Below are 22,152 nucleotides of genomic sequence, written 5' to 3' on the forward strand. Positions count from 1 at the left end.
GAAAGGAATGAAGGGAGGTGTCGCGCTGGGAACAGGATGGGGTTCCGTGGTGAAGCTGCGCTGGAGAGGGGTTTATGACCCAAGGCATGAGAGAGCGGGGGGGGTTGTCAGCGTGCGGGGGAATGCTTGCGAGGTTAAGAGAGAGAGAGACGCGCTGGCTATTAGTGAGGGGCAGGGAGGCCATGGTGCTCAAAATGGCTGCCGCTTACGCGCACGAATGGGCCTGGAAAGGGGCAAGATGGCGCCGATAATGTTCACCAAGTTTGTATTTATTTTTCACAACTTCAGTTACTATATGTTCCGCCATATCTATCCTCTCTACTTGTTTGTTCATACATTCTGTCATTCTATCCATCTGGTATGACAGAGAGTCTAATTTGGAGTCTATGGCCGACAGACTGTCCTGTAAACTTTTCTGCATGGCTGCAAGCATGACACGGATATCATCTTCCACCTGCTCCGGGGTCTCTCCTTTCCCGTCGTGACCCCTCTCAGGGGTGCTGTCTTTGGTTTCCGCTGGTCAAAGGTGAGCTTCGGCTGGTTTTTATCTACTTTCCCCATGATGTGTGCTTGGGGTCTGCAGTCGCACACACCTCGCTACCGGACGAATGTGGGCAGCCAAGGCACCCCTCCACCAGCCTCGGAGAAGCAGTTCTGCCCAATTAAGTTTGTATCTCTAGTTGCATCAGCCTTCGTGTCGCAGCTCACCCCATTGCAGGTTGTCCAGCCACTCAGTCCCTGCAGCGCCTCAGTGAGCATGAGTACTATGTGTCATGTCGTGTGTAGCAGTCTAGTGTTTGAGGATAGACCGGTGGGAGGAGCAGGAAAGGGAGGAGCAGGAAAAGGAAAAAGGGGAAGTTAGTTAAGAGTAGGATAGACATGAATAAAGATGTGTTGAAGCCTACTCCTGGCTCCTGTCCTATTTGGGGGGGCATGACAATGGCGACGAGGGTGGGATTATGCTGAAACCCACATCTGCCCAAAACCCCTGCCGTCCGTGAATGGCCCGAGACCTGAGAGCCTGCAGCCTGTGTCAGCGCCGAGTGCAAGAAGCGCGAAAAACGAAACGCGCCACACGTCGAGCCTGAATGCTGCCCCATGAACTTGACTTGAAGTCCTGGCAAGTGAGCCAACTCCACGATCAGGTGATCGTGCGAAGCCCGACCAGTAAGCGCTGTTGAGCGCTGGAGCCGCCTGAAGCCGAGCGCTGTTTGGAACCCAAATCGGGAGCTCACCCCCGATGCGTGAGACTTGGCATGCAGTCGCCGAGTGAGCGCGCGACCGAAGAAAGTGAGGTGGGAGCACACCCGACCTCACCTGGATGCTGCAGTGCTGTGAGGATGAAGAGACCCGGAGAAAAGTTGCTGCCTCTGCGATCAGCGGTCGGTGAGTCCTGGATGAATCAGCATTGACCGGAATGAATGAAAAGGAAGTCTCGTGTGAACTGAGACTTCAGTGTCGGCGGCCATCTTTAAGTCAGGCAGCCTATGGAGACACCCCTGTTCAAACGCCTAAGCGGCCATTTTTAAGTCAGGCACGCAGAAATGAGCATTCAACAGACATCAGAAACAAGCATTGGCGCAGAGAATAAATAAACACTGCAATAGCAAACATAATAAGCACATGCAAATGCAAGAGACAAAATAAGCAAACAAGCACGAGCAAAAGCAACAATAGCAAACATAATAAGCACATGCAAATGCAAGAGACAAAATAAGCATACAAGCACGAGCTAAAGCAACAATAAAGTACAACGAACACAAGCAAATGCGGATCCCGAAACACAACAAGCACGAGCCAAGGCAAAGTGTGAAGCAACAAACTCAAGCAAATGAAGCAACAAACCCAAGCAAATGCAAGCCTTAAACGCAACAAACACGAGCAAAGGCAAACTCTGAACATAACAAGCACAAGCAAATACAAACAATCAAACGCAACAATTACGAACAAAGAAGCATACAGCCAACGGGCGAGTGCCGGCCAAGCTGATCTCAAGAAACCAAATCCTTCCAACTGAAGCTAGCGCATTCCACCATCATGCCAGTGAGGAAAGACACGCACTAACCCAACCCCTGCATCGGAGTACCTCCTCCAGTGGCACAAATCAGCGACCACAGTTTAGGCCCCGAATGGTCAAGGTGGCTGGAGTCGTTGGACGAATTCCTCGCAACAACCGGTGAGCGGAGGGATAGCAGACGTCGACTACTATTGCTTCAGCTGGTGGGTCACGAAGGCCGACGCCTAATCAAAACATTTTCAGCAAAGGATACAGAGACATATAGGGGACTCAGAGAGATGCTGCTCGCTCATTTCTACACAAAGGAAGACGTGGATCATGAACGCATTGCTTTCAACGCAGCACGGCAGGAACCATTAGAATCCTTGCGAAAGCAGACTAGAGGCAAGATACCATGAGAGACAAAATGACAGGGAAGCAGGAAACAAAAAGAGAAGAAAGGAGACATCCCCCATGTCCGTGAGGAAAGCCCAGGAGACAAACAAAACCTGAGAGAGGGAGGGCGAAAGCAGACTAGAGGCAAGATATCATGAAAGACGAAGTGACAGCGGACCAGAAACAAGATACCATGAGAGACAAAGTGACAAGGAACTCCCTGAGTCACCAACACAAAGGACAATGGATAAGGATGTACGAAAGACTGGGACAACCAGGAATTGTGACAACCAGATTGACATAACGTTGAGAAGTCACTCAACACACTACTCCGGAGACATATCAAGCAGTGACACAGACCACACAGAGGAGGCCGAAGACAATCTACTCAACGGTCATGACGAAAATATCAAACCTCGGCGAGGGGACAAGTCACGTTATATCCAGAAACTAACATACTACTCTGGAGAACCATCATGCAGAGACACAGACCACACAGAGGAGACGGACGACAGTCAACTCAACGGTTATGAGGAAAGGACCAAACACAGGCCATCTCCAGAAACCGATATACACACACACTCGAACAACTCAAGACGCATACGCTCAAGCCATCTGTGATCAGGAGAAAACAGAGAAGAGTCGAATGTTCCAAGACCAAACCAAGGAAGTAAATACGTGGCTAGCAAACAACCCTGTCACAACAACAACACAAAAGACATTTCAAGAGATGCACACAAAGGAGTGTCTCCTCGACAGCATCGACTCCAAGAGCGTGTCATCGTCACTTCAAGAGATGCACCCAGAAGAGTGTCTCCTTGATAGCATCGACTCCAGGAGTGCATCATCGAGCGATTCAGAAAGCATGTCTGGACGATCACCTAGATCAACGGAATCCTGGTACCGACAACAGTCACGGTGTCCACCACCTGAAAACACAGTGGAAGCAAAGACCGTCTTCCCTGTCCAAAGCAGCAACACAGTGGAAGCAAAGACCGTCTTCCCTGTCCAAAGCAGCGCACCTCAGGCCAACAACCCGCAATGCCTGAACTCCCCGCAAAACAACATACCATGTCAGCCCCAGGAACATCATGACGTGAAGAATATACCGTCACCACTGAAAGGGTCAGCAAGGCTTACGCAAAAGGGGCACAGAAGAAGCACGGATGCAGGCGACTGTACCCGCTGGGCGGGGAAAGACCACCCAGTCACCCCACCCAGAAGGGCCAACACGTTGGGAAAGAGAGGTCATCATCATCAGTCAGAAGGGAAACGTGCACCTATGTTGTCGGATATGCCTATTCATGGACAGGAGGACAGTGTTGCCCCTGACCGAATAAGACAATGAGAAATAGAAGTGCATGCAGGCGCTCAGAAGAAAACCAAAATAATGGACACACATGTAAGAGGTCAATTGTCACTCAAGCAAGAATTACAAAAGAATACGGACAGCCGACATCTAGCGGAACCATCGACAGCCACATCACAAGAAGCGATACTCCTGTCAAGATTGCCGGAAAGACACAACGAAATATCTCCAGTAGACTGCGCCCTGCTGATTGATATGCACGACTCGGAACAAGAGGACACAGGGCTAACAAATGAGTCCCGAGACCAAACCGGGTCACCCATGTCAGACAGTGCTTTGCTGACTGGTATTACAAATGAGTCCCGAGACCAAATCGGGTCACCCACGTCAGACAGTGCCCTGCTGACTGGTATGCACGACTTGAAACAAGAGGACAGTACTGCCCCCGACTCAAAGAGACAGAAGGGAGCAAGATCTAGTACAGATGCTCGGAAGAGAACCAGAACATCGTCCACTCCTGAAGGAGATCGAGAGTCAGTCGAACGAGAACTACCAAGAAAGACAGATTGCTCCTATCGAGCTGAGTCACCAACTGTCGTCTCACACAAAGCAGCCACGTTCGCGTCAGAATCTGTAAATGGGTGGATAACCCGGAAGACTACTGAAGCCCGCAACGAATCAGAGAATCAGAAGACCACACACAATACTCCGTACTTTCATACTCCGTACTTTCAAAGGCACACTCCCGCAGTCAAGGATACCCTTGTCGAGGCAGCTGACAGCAGCTTGAATAAAACAGTGCCTCAATAGACTATACCTTGCTAGCGCCTGAGAAGCTAACTGAGTCCAAGCCTGCAACGGCAATGTGTCTATGACCCCTGCGGACTCCCACAGACCTGTATGAGGACAGTTAAGAAACTACGAACAAGTTGAAGACGACTATTTTGTTAAGAAAGGGGGAGGTGTCATGTCGTGTGTAGCAGTCTAGTGTTTGAGGATAGACCGGTAGGAGGAGCAGGAAAGAGAGGAGCAGGAAAAGGAAAAAGGGGAAGTTAGTTAAGAGTAGGATAGCCATGAATAAAGATGTGTTGAAGCCTACTCCTGGCTCCTGTCCTATTTGGGGGTGCATGACACTATGTACCCTTGTCCATTGACTCCCCCAGCTACACATCGCCGGTTGTCTGGCTGTGATATTCGCTCCACTGCAGGCCACAGTCAGTGTATATGCCCACTTATTCTCGTGCGCTCGCTCTCTTTGCACTGGCGCAATATATTTGTGTACTCCGGTTGTCTCTCTCTGAACTGACGGAACTTTATCTAGTAGGAGGGGAATATTGCTGATGTCTTGCTCCCCCAGTTCCACCTCCACGACTTGCAGACTCCCAAAAGATGTGAGGGTTTTGTGGAACCCCCAATCAGGCTTTGCTTTGGTTAGGGGCCAGGGGCTCGCCACAGGACTTTCTTGAACAGGACTACAGCAGCATGGGCCGAGAACGCTCCGCTCGAGCTCCTCTCTGTACCTAGCAGCCAGCATACAAAGCCGGCGAGTCCCCAGGTGCGCTCTAGGCAATGGAGGGTAGTGCGGCACTTACTGTACCGCTAGGGCATCGATCAAGCCTGCTTCCAGTGTTTTCAGTATATAGGCCCGTTCCTCACGTCCAGCCAGTCCAAGGAGCACAAGCCACAGCAGGTATCGACCAGGAACAGCTCTGTTTGGCCAGGTGCCAAATATCAAGCACCCCTCGAGTGCTGTATGGCTCAGTTTCCTCCACCGCCGCTGGGAGCTGCAACGCTCTCAGCTGTGCGCCGCCAACCGCCCGTGCCCCAGCAGATTGGGGCAGCGCCGCTGGACAGGGCCCCTCTCTCAGAGTCTCTGTGGGCCTCGGTGCACAGTTCCCATTCTGGAGCTCCCGCTGCTGAAGGTCTGTGCCCGGTCACCGCCGCAGTTACAAACCCCACCAATGTGTGGGGCCAGGTGTCAAATTCCTTACGAGCGCTAAGCGACTCCGTATCCTTAGCCACGGCAGGGGTCAGTAGTGCTCTCAGTAACGCACCGCAGACAGCTCTCGCCCCAGGAACTCCGGGTCAATGCTACCAGGCCAGGCCCCTCTTGCAACGTTTCAGCAGGCCTCGTTGCGCAGCACTCGTTCGTGGAGCTCGCGCCTCTTAGCTTCAGAGCCCAGCCACCTCCATAGTTTTAAACACCACAGGTGTGTGGAGCAGGCTTTCCGGCATAAAGGGCAGTGTAGTTACAGTGATCTGGGCAGTCCTAATGCAGGATTCTATGATGAATTAATAGATGGCTCGACGGAGCTCATGGCTTAGGTGGCCATCTTCGGTTCAGGCAAGCTCCGCCCCTCTTCTTTTTTCTCACGGGGTCCAGTTGACATAGAAACGATACAAACACTCATAGTGCATTCTTGCACACATCACTTCCTTCTTTTCTTCACCTCTTAAATTAGGACACTCTTTCTATTTCTTTAAATATGAAAGTTACCAATGATGATAGCGTGGGCAAACTGGTGAGTACCAAACAGTAGCTCCCTTGGTGATACTTACGTGAGGTACTTTATGACCTTTCACACATTTTTTGGTGTATTGACAAACAGGGAAATTGAACACTTGGATCTGGAGGTGACTGGCAAAAATATGTTTGAAAGCCAGCCCGTGGGCAGAGATATTGTTAAAACTGCTTCTGGTATCCGTTAAAAAGTTTATAGTGTTCATGAATAATCAGGTTTTGTGTATTTGCAATTTGATGAGTGGGGAGCAACCTGATTATTATTTCCCTCTTGTGCTCCTTTTTGTGTATGATACCAAACATGCCCAGGTTCAGCAAAGCCAATACATAGTTAGCCATCACCTAATGACGGATGGCCACTATATGTATCAAAATGGCTGGCCTCACTTACAAAGCATGGAGAATCTACTCCGGGGTTTGTAGGGGTGCCCTTCTCATGCAGGGGCACTCTCACACTTAGAACCAAGCACCTTGCCTTCAGGGATGAAAGTCTTGCCATAGGGTGGACTTATTGGTTTTTAGTGCAGTGACCTCAGATAAAATTAAACTTAAATCCGTTGTAAGAGGTGCAAGCACCAACTCACACAGGCTGTACTGGCAGGCCTGCAGTCACAGTTTGAGTAGTCTCTCATGGTTGGCATAATACATGCTGCAGCCCATTGGAGACCCCTGGTGCATCTATGCCCTGGGTACCTTAGCACCATATACTAGGGACTTACCAGGGTACACCAGTAGCTAATTTTGGAGGTACAAAAGTACTTACCATAGTCAAATTTAGAGAGGAAGCACAGTGACTGGGGTCCTGATTAGAAGGATCCCAGTCAGACTTGTCAAAAAAACATACTGACTCCAGCAAAAAGTGGGGGTAACCATTAAAGCAGATCCTACTTTCCTACATTATGTGTGCTGCAGAAACAAGGAGAAATAAAAGTATTTCTCCTTGTTGTGCCAATCTAACACCTGCTTTTAAATGTCACTTGTTTTTGACACTGTCTTAGATTTAGATATCCTTCTAAATCTGGGACGGCATCAAAAAGCAATGGGTGTTGCGGTGTAACGCCCACAGCAACACCCATTGCATGCCCCTTTCATGCAGATATCTGCGTGAAAGGATACCATATTTACAAAGTGGAATTAAGTCACGCAAAGTGGCTTAACGCCACTTTGTAAAAATGGAGCAGGGCATTTCTCCTTCGGAACGTCAGAAAAAGTTACGTTCTGGTGGCACAATGCCCTTGTACATATGCCCCTTTGTGCATTTGGAGACACATTACACTTGCAAAGACATCAGAAGATTTTTGCAGGTGAGCAGGGGATTTATTTTAAATCCCACTTCTCTAAAGCAGGCCATCTTAAAAGATAGTTTGCCTGGAGCTTGAGTGTATCAATTGGGATTACTGTTCGGAATATATTGAAGTTGTTATCCCTTTACTTCCTCCCGAAGTAAGCCTTGACTGCTCACTATTGCACATTTTGACCAACAAATGCAGAAAATGAGCAACTCTGGTATCCAAATGGAATGAAATAGTCTTAGACTTTGAAACTCCAGTAGTAAATATCAGTATCTAACAAGTGGGGAAGCTGGGATTTTAATCTAGATTTTCTTACCCATCTCTAGAATCCCAAATCCGGTCGACTGAACCTTTTTCCCTGTTCTGGAAGTATAAAGAAAGATCTGGCATTGATCATTTTAAACCGCTTCCAAATAAATCCAAATGAACTCAAAGGACCACTGACTAGCACTGAAAATTTTAAAGATTTATTACAAAGCCAAAATTAGTTGAACATACAAACATCTCAATAAAAAGTTCAAAAAGTAAACTGGCACTAATACAAAAATAACCCTACGCAAAATCCTTAAACGACTCAGGATAAAAAGCAAAGTTAATTCGAGTAACATCAAGCAACCAAGAACAGTCCCAGCTTCAAGTCTGGACTGCATTTACAAAAAGGAAAGGAAGTGGTTAGTCTGTCCCTACACTACTCTAAAGTGATATCCCTACATGACATTCCCATCAGACAAGAGTAAGGTGTCAGCAGTGAAGACTTCCAAAGAAGTACAGTCACTTCTTGTTAAACCAATAATCTACCATTGAGCTCGTTCTAAGATGCTCCTTCTACACCTCACTCTACCTAAGTTCCCAAGACGCTCTCTCTACAGCTTACTACATCCTGCTATGTCAATCCCCTCTCAAAATCTGCTCTCCACCCTCGGGTGCTGTCCCTAATACAAAGTCCCAAAATCAATCGACACGCGCAGAGGTACGCCCCTCTGGGAGGTGAAGATCTTCGGAGTTTTCCAGCATGGCACCATTCCATCCATCATCCGTTGGTGTGTCCTTGGGTCCCAGGCACCTTATTGCTAAATGTTGCACTCCCAAATTCCTTAGCAGCTTTTCCTCCATCCGTGCCTACTATCCTAACTTCTAAACAATGGACTCTTCTACCTAACGAGCCTTGTGGCCTTGCACCTGCAAGCTGAAATACATGGGAACTTTTCTGCAACCACTTGAAGCTACAATTTCATTTTTCTCTGAGGACAGCGCTTCCCAAGGAGAAAATCATTTCTTCTTGACCAAGGCTAACAAAGGAAAAATATAGTTAGGCCTCCACGGCTTCAGCATGTCTCAGACCTCTGCACTTTTAAATGCATTTCTAACACAACGCAACATTGCATTCTACTATTATAACATGTTAATTCTACTTTCAATGTGAGCTCTAGCTTCCATTTTAAAAGCCTGTATTAATTCATTCAGTATTAAACACCTATTTCAAAGCATTTCATTAGCAATAAGACATTTCTCATGTGGTTACATTCCTGCATTAGGCAACACTGTATTTTTTTTCAGCCCATTAGTCTCTGATTAATAAACGCATATATCATGCTGTTTCTCAGCCTAACATTACATGACTGTACTACATTAGTAGGTCCTCTAAATATGCGGGTGCTGACTACTTGGGACTATAGTGCACCCCTACAAATTTCTAAATAACATGGTGCTCTCTCAGTTATTATTATTATTATTATTATTATTATTAGTGTGTTTTGTAAAGCGCGCAGCGGCCCCAACGGGGCATCCCGGCGCTGGGAGACTCTGAGAACTAGAGGGACAGGTCAGAGGTACCAAACTAGGAAGAAAAAAGAAGGGTTTTAAGGGATTTACGAAATGCTGGTTCTGTCTGGCAAGTGCGAAGAGCTAACGGAAGCTTATTCCAGTGCTTGGAGGCACAAACCTCAAAGGTTTTTCCACCAGCACGGGAACGCTTAAATCGGGGAGTTTCTAGGAAAAATAAGGAGTTGGAGCGTAGTACCCTAGATTTAACATAAGGGCGAAGAGTATTTTTAAGATGGGCCGAGCCATTGCCTTTAGATGCACGGAAAGCCAACGTCATTGCTTTAAAGACGCATCTTTTCGCAATGGGTAGCCAGTGGAGTTTACGGAGGTGAGGGGAGATATGATGTCTAGCAGGAATTCTCTCCACCAGCCGGGCGGCGGCGTTTTGAACCGTCTGCAATTTGTAACATAGGCCTGCTGTGATACCGAGATAAAGGGCATTGGCATAATCGAGATGGGATATGATTAATGCCTGGATCACAGTCTTGCGGCACTCCTCCGGCAGATAGTTAATGAGCCGTTTGATTGTTCTGATTTTGGCAAAGCATGAGGCTGCAACTGTTTGTACCTGGCTGTCAAAGCTGAGATGGGTGTCCCAGCGTACTCCTAGGTTTTTCACCGAGTTTTTAGGCGTGGGGGCCTGGCACAGGTCTTCAGGCCACCACAGGCTGGCATCCAGGGGAGAGGGAGAGTTGAAAAACAAAATCTCCGTTTTACCTGCGTTGAGACGGAGGGAATTGGCATCCATCCAGTTGGAAATGTCTCTTAGGCAGGATTTCAGCGGGTCGAAAGCAGATGCAGAGGGGGTATCGAACGTGAAAAGTAGCTGGATGTCATCAGCGTAAGATGTGGATTTGATCCCAGTCTGGGAGATCAGCTTAGCCAAAGGGGTGAAATAAACATTAAACAAAAGGGGGCTAAGGGAAGAGCCCTGTGGGACTCCCCATTTAAGTGGCCTGGCGGAGGAACCTTTGATGACCCGTGTCATCACACCCTACACCATCCATTGGGATGAACCGACCTAGACAGAGCTTGTTGCCATTTTCCCCCTCCTGAGCTTTTCCAGGTTCTTCAGACTTTGATACTGACTGTCCTGCAGTCTCTCCATACGTCTCTCTTGCATTCGCATTGATCTCTCCAATCGACTTGACCTGTACCACTTGTACGCTCTGACCAATCCCCACAATCCAATCACACAACACACCACTATTATTATGGGTTTCAAGATGTAACTAAGAATCCCCTTCCCAAGATTGGCAAACCAACTACCAATCTTTCCAAACCCCTTTCCAATCTTTTCCCAAACAGTTTCTTCCGTCAAGTCCTCAATCTCATAATGTATCGCAGTAATATTGCTTATATATTTCTCCAGATCCTTGCTATTATCTGGTATATAAGTACAACATCCTTGAACCTTCAAAAGTTTACAGACTACTCCCTCTTTTACTAGAAGGACGTCTAATGAAAGACGATTTTCTAAAACCATAGTACTTATTGACAACATCTCACCCTCAACCAACACTAAGGACTTAGCTGTATTCATGGATAATTAGTCTACAACAGTTGCCAGCCTTGGGATCTTCACGTCATTGAGAATCACTCCCACCATGGGTATCATTGCTCCAAAAACATCTTCAACTATGGCTCCTGCACTTTCACCCTGCTTCACTCTCACGTGTTGTCCTCCTTCTATTAGCTCAAAATCTTCTGTATGGTAAATCTTAGAGAAAATGATCGCTAAAGAGCACGTTCCATACCACTTCTCAGGCAATCGCACATAAGCATTCCTCCCACAGATGAAATACACCGTCGGAATCACTTGCACCAAACCTTGCAAAAAGTCCTTTGCATAGTACTCTAGATTGAATACATGCTCACACGTGATGTGACCTACATTGACATTCTCATAATATGTCTGTGGTCGATGAATGCACAACTTCCCATTATGTACTTCATCTAAAGCTATTTGACCAAAACTCCCTTTAGTCTTGTGCAACCTTTCCTCATTTGTCCAATCTACTTTACCTTGTCCTGAATCTCGCAACTGTTTTTGTTTTCGGTATCTATCTTCCACTTGATGAATGAATTTCTTCTTGGTCTCTGACACAGGCACGTCAAATTATAACAGTGCGCATAAGCTGTATCCAACTCCTGGGTCGGAATAAAATACGTTCCAAGCCTGTCCTCTGACTTATAATAATCATACTTATTCAAATGCCTATATGCCAGTACTTCAGGAAGAACTGCATCATAATTCGAAAAGAAATACTCAAAATGATTGCGACCATAAAATATGCTAAGCAACAAACTACATGAAATTCCATAAGTCAATGAGAGATGATGGTATCTAATACCTTCGTCTACAGAAGCAGGCAATTGCATACGCACATAGCAGTCTTTCGCATCCATTGCATCAATGTACTCATACAACAACTTCGCATATGCATTAAGCTTGAAAATAATGTAATCTACAACTTTTCCAGCAGCAAAGCTCTGTCACGTCCTACCTTTACCTCTTCTTTGCTATAAAAGTCTCTTTCTTCCTTCTTTACAATTGAAGCACTTGAACCACACCTCAGAGGCAGAAAGTCCCCTTTGATTTCAGTTCCTTATTTTCAGCAACAACAGGCAACTCTAACCCTTCTCCGTCCTCTATGGGAAGTCCCTAAATTTCTTCTTCTTCCACTCGGACCTAGGTTATTTACAGCAAATATTTACAACAGTCTCATTCATCAATAATAAGGCTTGTTCCAACCGCTTCTAGCACATATGCCAAGAGTTCAAGACGAATAACAATGGATTCTTGAGCTGAAATTTCAGGGCCAAATGTAGGAAAAAGCAATCTACTCAAAATCAAATGACAAATTCTGCTTAAAATCGGTGGATCCAGAACAGTGATGGTCAGTAACCCTTTGATCTCAAGTCCTGGTACCAACAACAACACGTCCAACTTGATATTAGGACTGTTACTAATAACCGTCACTGTCCTCACCCTCCCCGATCTCAGTATGCCTGGAATCAGTCACAGGGTAGGTCCACTTGGGGGTCGCGTGCCTCAGGAAAGGCACTCTCTTTCGCCTGGATCTTCTTAATCCCTCACGAGTTTGTTCTTCCCCTCTTCCGTCTGATTCGGACTCTTCAGACACCGGGGCAAGATCTCTTTCGGAAACCAGTCTCAGGTTCAGTCGCCTTTGTCTTTCAGGCCACTGTTTCCCCGTCCGCTGGTCCTCCTGCTCTCGACCTGCTCACTTTGCTCACTGTTCTCTTCAGCTGAGTTTGGCTTTGGGTCTCTTTCACAGTCACTTCCCTTTTCAGAGACTGTTTCTAATTCCCTTTTGCTATGACTCTCTTCAACTTGATCCGGTGAGTCACCAGCTTCTTCAGACACCCTCACAGCTTGGCTTGTCCCCTCCTGTGGCTTTGCCACTTCAGCTGGACTTTCATCAGGGAGAGGAGCTGTTTCTTCCAAGGGTGCTGGAACTCGACAGGTGTGTGAAGCATGCACCCAATTCGGTAGCCCACCATACTTCACAGCAGTATTCGTGATAAGGATGACTTGGTAGGGCCCCTTCCAACGAGCATCCAAACAGCTTTTTCTCACGTGCTTCCGAACCAACACCCAGTCCCCCGGACTAAGGTCGTGGCAGAGATCACTTGAGGCCGGAACCACAGCAGCCTTCACCTGATGGGACACAGAACGGATGACATCAGCGAGTCCCTTGCAATAATCAAGAATCAGATCATCTGTGATACTCAGCAAAGCTGTTGATGGTACTGCTAGTAACCTCATTGCTCTCCCCATCAGTACTTCATGAGGCTTGATACCTGTTCCCCTGTCTGGGATACTGAACATACTCATTAGCACCAAAGGTAAGGCATCTGGCCACTTAAGGGACGATGAGGAACACACTTTCGCCATCAGAGCTTTCAAAGTTCAGTTGATCTGCTCCACTATCCCAGAAGCCTCTGGTCGATAACTACAATGGAGTATTTGATCATTGTTCAATACCGTACAAATCATCTTCATGACCTCACTATGGAAATTAGTTCCTCTGTCCGTTTCCAAAGAGGTCGGGACCCCGAATCTAGGCACTACTTCCCTCAACACTAACTTAGCTACTGTAAGTGTGTCACACCTGCGTGTTGAGTATGCCTCCACCCACTGTGAGAACACACACACCACCACCAAAATGTACCTCAAGTGATTGCATCTGGGCATCTCGATAAAATCCAATTGCATCCTGTTGAACGGTCCCCTGACCTCCCAATGTGACTCATGGTAACTGCCGTTCTTTTCCCAACATTCATTTGTTGACACATAACACACCTTTGACATACAGCTTCGGCCACTGCACGAAACTTTGGATTGTACCATGTTTGTCTGAACACTCGTATCATCGCATCTCTTCCCAAATGGACTGCACCATGAATTTGCCTTGCCATCGGACTCAACAGCTCATCTGGCAACACCACTCATCCATCAGACGAGACCCAAATATCCACATCTCCTTTCACACAGCCTGAATTGATCCACACATTTTTCTCATGTTCAGACACCTGTTCCTGAATACATCTGAGCTCATCCCAAGTATCGGCCATGGCAAGCATCATGTCTAACTCAGTTATTTCCTCGCATCCTTCTATCTCCTGTTCAGTAAATGAATAACCTTGTTCAGCACAGAATCGTACAAATTCGTCCGCATAGCGGTTTCCAAGTGATACGAAATCTGTTTCTTTACCATGAGCCATGCACTTTACACCAGCAATCTCCAAAGGTTCCTGTAAAGCTTCTAGAAGCAGCCTGACAAATTCTCCATTCCGGATTGGTGTTCCTGATGAAGTCATGTACCCTCTCTGAGACCATCGCTGTCCATAGTCATGAACTACACCAAACCTGTATTGGCTGTCGGTATAAATGGTAACCCGAATTCCCTTTGCGGCCAAGCAGGCACGCGTCAAGTTCAACCACCGGAGCGGAGTATACTCCTTCCAGGCATGCAGCTTCAACAACTCCTGAAATGATGCATACAGCAAAGGCTGCTCTCAACTGACCAACACGGTCGCTTATACATGAATCATCGACAAAGAAAGTTTCATCAGGGTCAAGCAATGGCTCATCAACAATGTCAGGTCTCGGTTTGGTGCAAAGTTCAGTCACATCAAGACGATCATGGTCCTCAAAATCTTCATCAAGCGTATTTGGCAACGGCATCAGGGTAGCAGGATTCAGAACAGAGCACCGCTTAAGGGTCACATTCTCTGCAGCAAGTATAACCTGCTCGTAACGTGTGAGCCTGTTATTCGTCAAGTGCGGTGTTTTGGTCCTGGTCATCAACAGTTCAACTGAATGTGGTACAAAAACAGTCAATGGATGTCCCATAACAATGCTTTCACACCTTTCAATGCTGACACCTGTTGTAGCAACGGATTTAAGACATCCGGGCAACGCTGAAGCTACTGGATCTAAAGTCACTGAGAAATAGGCAACTGTTCTACGGAATAGGCAACTGTTCTACGGACACCTCCGTGCTCCTTAACTAAGAGTGCTGATGCACAACCCTCTCGCTCGCAGCAGAACAATGAAAAAGACTTATTGTAGTCGGGCATTCCCAGGGCAGGAGCATGACAAAGGTCCTATCGCAACTCAAGGATCGCCTTCATATAGTCGTTGTCCCATGATACCGGATCACTCACATCCTTGTGCGTCAGTCTCTGCAAAGGCTTCGCCTTCAGTGAGAAGTTGGCAATCCACTGGCGACAGTAGCCAACCATCCCTAAGAACATCCTGACCTCCCTCTGAGTGGAAGGCACCGTCATTTTCAATGCCTCGATCCTATCTGGTGACACCTTCCTTTAACCCTTCTCTATTCTGTGTCCCAAATACTGCACCTTGTTCAAACAGTATTGTGCAGTAGTGTGGCTCACTGGTTAGAGGCGGCAGACCCGAGAGCAGAGGACGGCCCGGGACCAGGGTTCGATTCCCGACGCGGCAGGTTTCTGGACCAGGGTCAGCGGACTCGATAATTCTCTCGCCTCGGTGCCCACTCTGATCAGCGATCACACTCGGCAACTCTGGGCATAAGCTTGCCTCATCTGCACTAACGGCCCCACCAGACCGCCGGGGATGCCTGGTCTCACCCTGGAGATACCCATTAAGGGACCATCTCTCAGGGAAGCCAGGAAGGGTTTCGCAGCGGTCGAAGCGCGGAGATACTCCTCCGGGAGTCGATCCTAGCGCTATATAAACTTGCAATTAATTAATTAATTAATTAACTTATTTGGCGGGACCTTGTGTCTGTTCTCTGCCAAATGGTTCAGTAGAGCAATGGTATCAACCCTGCACGCATCTTCAGTCTCTGACGCAACAAGGAGGTTGTCTATGTACTGGACTAGAACAGAGTTCTGCGGCAGTACTAGACTCTTAAGATTCTTTTTCAAAATCTGATTAAATATCGATGGACTCTCTGTGTACCCCTGAGGGATACGACACCACGTTAAGACCCTGTTTTCCAGCCGGAAAGCAAATAAAAATTGACTCTCCTCATGCAAAGTTCAAGTTCAAGTTCAAGTTCAGAAATTTGTATAGCGCACTACTCACCCAGGGGCTCTCAAGGCGCTTGGGGGAGGGGGCGTACTTTACTTATCGAATATCCAAGTTTTAAGTTGCTTTCTGAAGGAGAGGTGGCTTTGTACAAGGCAGAGTTGGGTGGGGAGAGAATTCCAGGTTTTGGCAGCTAGGTAGTAGAAGGTTCTTCCCCCTATGGTGGATCTATGGATGCGCGGAATTGCGGCGAGGGCTTGATTGGATGATCGTAGGTGGCGGGTGGGGGTGTAGAAAGACAGTCGAGTGTTGAGGCATTCGGGTCCTAGGTCGTAGAGGGCTTTGTGTGCGTGGGTGAGGAGAAGGAACGTTATTCTCTTGTTGACGGGGAGCCATTGGAGGTCTTTCAGGTGACCGGAAATGTGAGCTTGACGGGGGATGTCCAGTATGAGTCTAGCTGAGGCGTTTTGGATGCGTTGGAGTTTTTTCTGTAGTTTGGCTGTGGTTCCGGCGTAAAGGGTGTTTCCGTAGTCCAGTCGGCTTGTGACCAGAGCGTGGGTGACTGTCTTTCTTGTTTCGGTGGGGATCCAGCGGAAGATTTTTTTGAGCATGCGTAGGGTGTTGAAGCATGAGGATGAGACGGGGTTGACTTGTTTGATCATCGAGAGGGAGGAGTCCAGGATGAAGCCCAGGTTACGTGCGTGGTCCGTAGGTATGGGTGTGGATCCCAGGGCCGGTGGCCACCATGAGTCGTCCTAGGCGGAGGGGGATGATCCTAAGATGAGGACTTCCGTTTTGTCCGAGTTCAGTTTTAGACGGCTGTTCTTCATCCACTCGGCTACTTCTTTCATTCCTTCGTGTAAGTTGGTTTTGGCGGTGTTTGGGTCTTTGGTGAGGGAGAGGATCAGCTGGGTGTCGTCTGCGTAGGAGATGATGTTGATGTTGAGGTTGTGTTGGCGTGCGATGGATGCGAGGGGACTTATGTAAATGTTGAAGAGGGTGGGACTGAGTGATGATCCTTGTGGTACGCCGCAGATGACTTCGGTGGCCTCTGATCTAAAAGGGGGAAGGCGGACTCTCTAGGTTCTTCCGGCGAGGAACGAGATGATCCAGTCCAATGCTTTTCCTTGTATTCCGACGTTGATGAGGCGTTGTATGAGGGTGCTATGACAGACTGTGTCGAAGGCTGCGGAGAGGTCAAGTAGGATGAGGGCAGCTGTTTCTCCGTTGTCTTGTAGAGCTCGGATGTCGTCTGTTGCTGCGATGAGGGCGGTTTCAGTGCTGTGTTTGGCTCGGAAGCCGGACTGTGAGGGGTCGAGGGATTTGTTGGCTTCGAGGAAGGCGGCGAGCTGACTGTTGACGGCTTTCTCAATAACTTTGGCAGGGAATGGGAGGAGCGATATGGGGCGGTAGTTCTTAAGTTCAGTGGGGTCTGCTGTGGGTTTCTTCAGAAGGGCGCTGAGTTCGGCATGTTTCCAGCTTTCCGGGAAGGTAGCGGAGCTGAGGGAGCAGTTGATGACGTCGCGGAGATGGGGTGCGATGATGGAGTCTGCTTTGTTGAAAATGTGGTGGGGACATGGGTCGGTTGGCGATCCTGAGTGGATGGAGTTCATCAGGCGGATGGTGTCTTCAGTGGTGATTGGGTTCCAGGCGCGAAGGTTGTTAGAGGGGGGTGTTGGTTCGGAGGTGGGTGGAGTGGACTGGTCACCAGACTGGTTTTCAAAGCTGTTATGTATGTCGGCGATTTTGTTGTAGAAGAAAGAGGCTAGGGAGTCGCAGAGGTCTTGGGAGGGAGTGATGTCGTTGGTGCCGGCGGTGGGGTTGGTAAATTCTTTGACGATGTTGAATAGTTCCTTGCTGTTGTGGGCGTTGTTGTCAAGTCGATCCTTGAATGCTGATTTCTTGGTGGATCGGATCAGTTGGTGGTATTTGCGGGTTGTGTTCTTGAAGGTGGTCAGGTTGTCAGTGGTTGGGTTTTTTCTCCAGTCTTTCTCGAGGGTGCGACAAAACTTCTTGGATTTCTTAAGGTCATCGTTGAACCATGGGGCTTTTTTGTTACCTTGCTTGATTTGATGGTTTTTCAAGGGTGCTAGTTCGTCTGCGCTGTGGGTGATCCATTGTGTGAGGTTGGTGGCTACTTGGTTTGGGTCCAATGATTTGGCAGGGGGGTTTTGGTGAAGCGATGTGAAGAGCTGGTCAGTAGTAATTTTGTTCCAGTTTCTTCGGGGAATAGGTTGTGGGGGATTGTGGGTCGTGGTCTTTCTGTAATTGAAGTGAACGCAGCTGTGGTCCATCCGGTGGAGAGCTGTGGTGTGATTGAAGGAGATGTGCTTGCTGGAGGTGAAGATTGGGTCGAGCGTGTGTCCGGCATAGTGGGTGGGGGTATTGACAAATTGTTTGAGTCCGAGGTTGGTCAGGTTGTCCAGTAGGGTGGTGGTGTTGGAGTTGTTTTTCTTTTCCAGGTGGTAGTTGAGGTCTCCCAGTAGAATGTAGTCCTCGGAGGAGAGGGCGTGAGGGCTGATGAAGTCAGTGATGTCATCGCTGAATTGTGTGCGTGGTCCTGGTGGTCTGTAGATGAGGGTGCCTCTGAGTGTGGTCTTGGGGTCGGTGTGGATCTGGAAGTGAAGGTGTTCGGCAGCTGTGAGGTTGTCGTCGGAACTGGTCGTGATGCGGATGGTGTTCTTATGGACGATGGCGATGCCTCCTCCTGTTTGGTTGGTGCGGTCCTTTCGGATGATCTTATAGCCGTCCAGGATGGCTATGGCGATGTCGGGTCCTGATGAGGCGTTCATCCAGGTTTCTGTAAGGAAGGCGACATCCGGCGATGTAGTGTCGAGCAGGTTCCACTGTTCAATGGCGTGTCTGTGGACCGAGCGGGTGTTGAGCAGGATGCACTTTAGGTGGTTAGTGTTGGCGCTCTGATTGGAGTCTGTGGATTTGGTGTGGGTCCTGATGCAGTCGAACTTGCAGGAGTGGCAGGTGAATGGTCCATGGGTGTGTCCTGGGGCGGCTAAGTAGCAGTTTGGTGGGCGGCCGGGGTTAAGGGCTGAGAGGGTTGCGGCGTCGTAGAGGAGCGGGGAGGATTTTACGGGGGCCAGGGGGTCTGGCGCTGGGCGCGGTCCAGGCGCGGACGGGCGTAGACGGGCTTACCTTTGGCGCACCTTCGGCGCGCATGGGGCGCGCTCGCTGCGCGTGAACGATGCGCGCAAAAGCATCTGTCATAAGTGGTTGGTGGAGGGGGGTGGGGCGAGGGAGGAGCAGCTGGGAGGCGGGAGCGGGGTGGAGAGCCAGGCTGGGAGGCACAACAACAAACAACAAAATGGCAGCAAGCCAATAGCGAAACAGGACGAGATTGGGGCACGACCTTAGTTAATTAACCGCTATGAACTGGGCAGCACAGTCAGGCAATAATTATCAGAGCAGGCAAATCGAGTGGCATAGTAAATAACAATGGCACAGTAAATAGCAAAGCACAGTCTAATAGTGAAGTGCTACGATCACTTAATATTCAGCAGTGCGAGCAAGTCTGCCAATAAGCCCTACGATGATAAACAAATTCTAGCAGTGCGAGCAATGCGTGGCAATCAGAGCGCTACGATACCAGGTGGAAGCAGGGAGCAGCGAGGGGAGCGACCGCTTCTGAGAAGCTCAGGACGGTCACAGCGCGATTGCTGGATGGGTAGAGCCTACACTCTCTGTGGGAGGGAGGAGCAGCTGGGAGGCGGGAGCGGGGTGGAGAGCCGGGCTGGGAGGCACAACAACAAAGAACAAAATGGCAGCAAGCCAAAAGCGAAACAGGACGAGATTGCGGCACGACCTTAGTTAATTAAGCGCTATGAACTGGGCAGCACAGTCAGGCAATAATTATCAGAGCAGGCAAAGCGAGTGGCACAGTAAATAATAATGGCACAGTAAATAGCTGATGAGAGGTGTTACCTCGAAACCGGTCCGGTCCTCGGATGCTTGATTCCGTTCTGGGAAGGACATGGCTTTTGTAGTTCGGACTGGACTGTTCCCATGGGGCACAGGGTCAGAGCTGATTTGCATATCGCCATTGTCTAACCCAGGGTGGTGTGGAGTGCAAAAAAACGATGGATTTGGGCCCAGATCTTTGGACTGGGATGAATGTGCGACATTGATCCACATTCGGTCCATCACCTGTTTTGTTTGCAAATTCCGCCCTAAGTGCGCTGGGGATGCTCAGACGTGGGTCCCAGGCACTCCACACCACTGGAGTCAAGCTAGCCGGGCTGATGAGAGGTGTTACCTCGAAACCGGTCCGGTCCTCAGATGCTTGATTCCGTTCTGGGAAGGACATGGCTTTTGTAGTTCGGACTGGACTGTTCCCATGGGGCACAGGGTCAGAGCTGATTTGCATATCGCCATTGTCTAACCCAGGGTGGTGTGGAGTGCAAAAAAACGATGGATTTGGGCCCAGATCTTTGGACTGGGATGAATGTGCGACATTGATCCACATTCGGTCCATCACCTGTTTTGTTTGCAAATTCCGCCCTAAGTGCGCTGGGGATGCTCAGACGTGGGTCCCAGGCACTCCACACCACTGGAGTCAAGCTAGCCGGGCTGATGAGAGGTGTTACCTCGAAACCGGTCCGGTCCTCGGATGCTTGATTCCGTTCTGGGAAGGACATGGCTTTTGTAGTTCGGACTGGACTGTTCCCATGGGGCACAGGGTCAGAGCTGATTTGCATATCGCCATTGTCTAACCCAGGGTGGTGTGGAGTGCAAAAAAACGATGGATTTGGGCCCAGATCTTTGGACTGGGATGAATGTGCGACATTGATCCACATTCGGTCCATCACCTGTTTTGTTTGCAAATTCCGCCCTAAGTGCGCTGGGGATGCTCAGACGTGGGTCCCAGGCACTCCACACCACTGGAGTCAAGCTAGCCGGGCTGATGAGAGGTGTTACCTCGAAACCGGTCCGGTCCTCGGATGCTTGATTCCGTTCTGGGAAGGACATGGCTTTTGTAGTTCGGACTGGACTGTTCCCATGTGGCACAGGGTCAGAGCTGATTTGCATATCGCCATTGTCTAACCCAGGGTGGTGTGGAGTGCAAAAAAACGATGGATTTGGACCCAGATCTTTGGACTGGGATGAATGTGCGACATTGATCCACATTCGGTCCATCACCTGTTTTGTTTGCACAGTAAATAGCAAAGCACGGTCTAATAGTGAAGCGCTACGATCACTTAATATTCAGCAGTGCGAGCAAGTCTGCCAATAAGCGCTACGATGATAAACAAATTCTAGCAGTGCGAGCAATGCGTGGCAATCAGAGCGCTACGATACCAGGTGGAAGCAGGGAGCAGCGAGGGGAGCGACCGCTTCTGAGAAGCTCAGGACGGTCACCGGTATTGAAAAGAAAGTCTGACAAAGGTCTATCAAAGTGAACCACTCAGCTTGGCATGGGATCTGAAATAAGATCACAGATGAATTCGATACCACTGGACAACATGGAACAACTATGTTGTTCACCCGGCGAAGATCCTGTACAATCCTGAACTTCCCACTTGGTTTCTGCAAAGCCATTATTGGTGAGTTACATGGACTCCCCAATATATCCTTCAGTATTCCCTGTTTGATCATAGACTCAATCACAGGCTTTATCCCCGCAATAGTTTCTAGGGTCAGATTATACTGGGGTGTTTGGGGAAAATCAACATTCTCCTTGACCTGAATCTTGACTGGCTCAACACCCTTAATCAACCCAATGTCTTCTCCAGTAAAATCCCACACCACCTGGGAAATTGAGTCTCGCAGATCATAAGGAAGTTCCTCAACTGTCAAGGCACGGTACATTTCTATGCACACATGCTGATTGGCGACCCTAAAGGTAGCATCGTCATCATTAGTCTATAATTCCACTCCTTTGGGGGTGCAATAGATGGTGAAATTGAGCTTGCATAAGAGATCTCTCCCTAACAAGCAAACAGGACTTGAATCACACACCACAAATTGATGTCTATCTCTGAACGTCCCTATTCTCACAGGAATTGGTTCTGTTAAAGGATTCATCATTTTCCTATTGGCAACACCTACAACTTGGATTGTCTGTCCCGAGAGGAGTAGGTTTGGGACTACTGCGGATCTCACAGTAGAACGGGTAGCGCCAGTATCAACCAAAAAGGTGGAGGGTGACCATCATCATTAGCTTTTACGAATGGTCCCCTCTTTTCTACCTCCAGCACCGCCACAAGAGTGCAGTCCTCCTCCCCTCTCAGGCACCGTCAGGCTAACGGGTCCAGATAACAA

The sequence above is a fragment of the Lissotriton vulgaris genome, chromosome 5 (assembly GCF_964263255.1).
Source record: "Lissotriton vulgaris chromosome 5, aLisVul1.2, whole genome shotgun sequence".
Taxonomy (NCBI): domain Eukaryota; kingdom Metazoa; phylum Chordata; class Amphibia; order Caudata; family Salamandridae; genus Lissotriton; species Lissotriton vulgaris.